We start from the raw sequence: 5,635 nt of genomic DNA on the forward strand, positions 1-5,635 counted from the left end.
AACAAAGCTTTTTGAATTAAATGAAAGCTAAACACATTCAAACCAATCTTTTTAGATAGAAATAAAGTCAAACACATTCAAACAAAGCTTTTTGAATCAAATAAAAGTCAAACACATTCAAACAAATCTTTTTGGATCAAAATACAGTCAAACACATTCGAACAAAGATTTTAGATTCAAAAGAAAGTCAAACACATTCAAACAAAAGTATTTGATTCAAAAGAAAGTCAAACACAATCTAACAAACCTTTTTGAATCAAATGAAAGTCAAACACATTCAAACAAATATTTTTAAATCAAATAAAAGTCAAACACATTCAAATATAGCTTTTTAAATCAAATGAAAGTCAAACACATTCAAACAAAGCTTTTTGAATCAAATGAAAGTTCAACACATTGAAATAAATCTTTTTGAATCGAAATAAAGTCAAACACATTCAAACAAAGCTTTTTGAATTCAATGAAAGTAAAACACATTCAAACAAAGCTTTTTGAATCCAATGAAAGTCAAACACATTCAAACAAAGTTTTTTGAATAAAATGAAAGTTAAACACATTCAAACAAATCTTTTTGGATCGAAATACAGTCAAACACATTCATACAAAGCTTTATGAATCAAAAGAAAGTCAAACACATTCAAACAATTCTTTTTGAATAAAAAAAAGTAAAAACACATTCAAACAAAAATTTTTGAATCAAAAGAAATTCAAACACATTCAAACAAAGTTTTTTGAATCGAAATAAAGTCAAACACATTCAAACAAATCTTTTTAGATCGAAATACAGTCAAACACATTCAAACAAAGCTTTGTAAATAAAAAAAAAAAGTCAAAAACATTCTAACAATTCATTTTGAATTGAAAAAAAGTAAAACACATTCAAACAAAGTTTTCTGAATCAAAAAGAAAGTCAAACACATTCAAAAAAAGCTTTTTGAATCAAAAGAAAGTCAAACACATTCAAACAAAGCTTTTTGAATCAAAATAAAGTCAAACACATTCAAACATAGCTTTTTGAATCAAATGAAAATCAAACACAATCAAACAAAGCTTTGTGAATCAAATGAAGTCAAACACATTCAAACAAATCTTTTTTGATCGAAATAAAGTCAAACACATTCAAACAATTCTTTTTGAATCAAAAGAAAGTCAAACACATTCAAACAAAGCTTTTTGAATCAAAATACAGTCAAACACATTCAAACAAAGCTTTTAGAATCAAATTAAAGTGAAACACATTCAAACAAATGTTTCTAGATCGAAATACAGTTACACACATTCAAACAAAGCTTTTTGAATCAAAATAAAGTCAAACACATTCAAACATAGCTTTTTGAATCAAATGAAAGCTTAACACATACAAACAAATCTTTTTTGATCGAAATAAAGTCAAACACATTCAAACAATTCTTTTTTAATCAAAAGAAAGTCAAACACATTCAAACAAAGCTTTATGAATCAAATGAAAGTCAAATTCATTCAAATAATTCTTTTTGAATCAAATGAAAGTCAAACACATTCAAAGAAAGCTTTTTGAATCAAATGAAAGCTAAACACATTCAAATAAATCTTTTCAGATCGAAATAAAGTCAAACACATTCAGACACAGCTTTTGGAATCAAATAAAAGTCAAACACATTCAAACAAATGTCTTTGAATCAAAAGAAAGTCAAACACATTCAAACAAAGCTTTTTGAATCAAATAAAAGTCAAACACATTCAAACAAATCTTTTTAGATCGAAATACAGTCAAACACATTCAAACAAATCTTTTTGAATCGAAAAAAAGTAAAACACATTCGAACAAAGTTTTTTGAATCAAAAAGAAAGTTAAACACATTCAAAAAAAGCTTTTTGAATCAAAAAAAAGTCAAACACATTCAAACAAAGCTTTTTGAATCAAAATAAAGTCAAACACATTAAAAATAGCTTTTGGAATCAAATGAATGTCAAACACATTCAAACAAAGCTTTTTGAATAAAATGAATGTCAAACACATTCAAACAAATCTTTTTTGATCGAACAAAGCTTTTAAATTCAAAAGAAAGTCAAACACATTCAAGCAAAGGTTTTTGAATCAAAAGAAAGTCAAACACATTCTAACAAACCTTTTTGAATCAAATGAAAGTCAAACACATTTAAACAAAGCTTTTTGAATCAAATGAAAGCTAAATACATTCAAACCAATCTTTTTAGATCGAAATAAAGTCAAACACATTCAAACAAAGCTTTTTGAATCGAAAAATAGTAAAACACATTCAAACAAAGTTTTTTGAATCAAAAGAAAGTCAAATACATTCAAACATAGCTTTTTGTATCAAATGAAAGTCAAACACATTCAAAGAAAGCTTTTTGAATCAAATGAAAGTCAAACACATTCAAACAAAGCTTTTTGAATCAAAAGAAAGTCAAACACATTCAAACAAAGCTTTTTGAATCAAAATAATGTCAAACACATTCAATTATACCTTTTTGAATTAAATGAAAGTCAAACACATTCAAACAAGCTTTTTGATTCAAATGAAAGTCAAACTCATTCAAACAAAGTTTTTTGAATAAAATGAAAGTTAAACACATTCAAACAAATCTTTTTGGATCGAAATACAGTCAAACACATTCATAATAAGCTTTTTAAATCGAAAAAAAGTAAAAACACATTCAAACAAAAATTTTTGAATCAAAAGAAATTCAAACACATTCAAACAAAGTTTTTTGAATAGAAATAAAGTCAAACACATTCAAATAAAGCTTTTTGAATCAAATAAAAGTCAAACACACTCAAACAAATCTTTTTAGATCGAAATAAAGTCAAACACTTTCAAACAAAGCTTTGTAAATAAAAAAAAAAAGTCAAACACATTCTAACAATTCTTTTTGAATTCAAAAAAACTAAAACACATTCAAACAAAGTTTTTTGAATCAAAAAGAAAGTCAAACACATTCAAAAAAAGCTTTTTGAATCAAAAGAAAGTCAAACACATTCTAACAAACCTTTTTGAATCAAATGAAAGTCAAACACATTCAAACAAAGCTTTTTGAATCAAATGAAAGCTAAACACATTCAAACCAATCTTTTTAGATCGAAATAAAGTCAAACACATTCAAACAAAGCTTTTTGAATCAAATAAAAGTCAAACACATTCAAACAAATCTTTTTGGATCAAAATACAGTCAAACACATTCGAACAAAGATTTTTGATTCAAAAGAAAGTCAAACACATTCAAACAATTCTTTTTGAATAAAAAAAAGTAAAAACACATTCAAACAAAAATTTTTGAATCAAAAGAAATTCAAACACATTCAAACAAAGTTTTTTGAATCGAAATAAAGTCAAACACATTCAAACAAATCTTTTTAGATCGAAATACAGTCAAACACATTCAAACAAAGCTTTGTAAATAAAAAAAAAGTCAAAAACATTCTAACAAATCATTTTGAATTGAAAAAAAGTAAAACACATTCAAACAAAGTTTTCTGAATTAAAAAGAAAGTCTAACACATTCAAAAAAAGCTTTTTGAATCAAAAGAAAGTCAAACACATTCAAACAAAGCTTTTTGAATCAAAATAAAGTCAAACACATTCAAACATAGCTTTTTGAATCAAATGAAGTCAAACACATTCAAACAAATCTTTTTTGATCGAAATAAAGTCAAACACATTAAAATAATTCTTTTTCAATCAAAAGAAAGTCAAACACATTCAAACAAAGCTTTTTGAATCAAAATAAAGTCAAACACATTCAAACATAGGTTTTTGAATTAAATGAAAGTCAAAAACATTCAAACAAAGCTTTTTGAATCAAATGAAAGCTTAACACATACAAACAAATCTTTTTTGATCGAAATAAAGTCAAACACATTCAAACAATTCTTTTTGAATCAAAAGAAAGTCAAACACATTCAAACAAAGCTTTTTGAATCAAAATAAAGTAAAACACATTCAAACAATTCTTTTTGAATCAAAAGAAAGTCAAACACATTCAAACAAAGCTTTTTGAATCAAAATAAAGTCAAACACATTCAAACATAGCTTTTTGAATCAAATTAAAGTCAAACACATTCAAACAAAGCTTTTTGAATCAAATGAAAGTCAAACACATTCAAACAAATCTTTTTTGATTGAAATAAAGTCAAACATTAAAACAATTCGTTTTCAATCAAAAGAAAGTCAAACACATTCAAACAAAGCTTTTTGAATCAAAATAAAGTCAAACACATTCAAACATAGGTTTTTGAATTAAATGAAAGTCAAACACATTCAAACAAAGCTTTTTTGTTCGAAATAAAGTCAAACACATTCAAACAATTCTTTTTTAATCAAAAGAAAGTCAAACACATTCAAACAAAGCTTTATGAATCAAATGAAAGTCAAATACATTCAAATAATTCTTTTTGAATCAAATGAAAGTCAAACACATTCAAAGAAAGATTTTTGAATCAAATGAAAGCTAAACACATTCAAACAAATCTTTTCAGATCGAAATAAAGTCAAACACATTCAGACACAGCTTTTGGAATCAAATAAAAGTCAAACACATTCAAACAAATGTCTTTGAATCAAAAGAAAGTCAAACACATTCAAACAAAGCTTTTTGAATCAAATAAAAGTCAAACACATTCAAACAAATCTTTTTAGATCGAAATACAGTCAAACACATTCAAACAAAGTTTTATAAATAAAAAAAAAGTCAAACACATTCTAACAAATCTTTTTGAATCGAAAAAAAGTAAAACACATTCAAACAAAGTTTTTTGAATCAAAAAGAAAGTCAAACACATTCAAAAAAAGCTTTTTGAATCAAAAGAAAGTCAAACACATTCAAACAAAGCTTTTTGAATCAAAATAAAGTCAAACACATTAAAAATAGCTTTTTGAATCAAATGAATGTCAAACACATTCAAACAAATCTTTTTTGATCGAACAAAGCTTTTAAATTCAAAAGAAAGTCAAACACATTCAAGCAAAGGTTTTTGAATCAAAAGAAAGTCAAACACATTCTAACAAACCTTTTTGAATCAAATGAAAGTCAAACACATTTAAACAAAGCTTTTTGAATCAAATGAAAGCTAAACACATTCAAACCAATCTTTTTAGATCGAAATAAAGTCAAACACATTCAAACAAAGCCTTTTGAATCGAAAAATAGTAAAACACATTCAAACAAAGTTTTTTGAATCAAAAGAAAGTCAAATACATTCAAACATAGCTTTTTGAATCAAATGAAAGTCAAATACATTCAAACAATTCTTTTTGAATTAAATAAAAATCAAACACATTCAAACAAAGCTTTTTGAATCAAATGAAGGCTAAACACATTCAAACAAATCTTTTTAGATCGAAATAAAGTCAAACACATTAAACAAAGCTTTTTGAATCAAATAAAAGTTAAACACAATCAAACAAATCTTTTTTGATCGAACAAAGCTTTTAGATTCAAAAGAAAATCAAACACATTCAAACGAAGGTTTTTGAATCAAAAGAAAGTCAAAAACATTCTAACAAACCTTTTTGAATCAAATGAAAGTCAAACACATTCAAACAAAGCTTTTTGAATTAAATGAAAGCTAAACACATTCAAACCAATCTATTTAGATAGAAATAAAGTCAAACACATTCAAACAAAGCTTTTTGAA

Source organism: Chenopodium album, chromosome 2, assembly GCF_948465745.1.
Source record: "Chenopodium album chromosome 2, dcCheAlbu1.1, whole genome shotgun sequence".
Lineage (NCBI taxonomy): Eukaryota > Viridiplantae > Streptophyta > Magnoliopsida > Caryophyllales > Amaranthaceae > Chenopodium > Chenopodium album.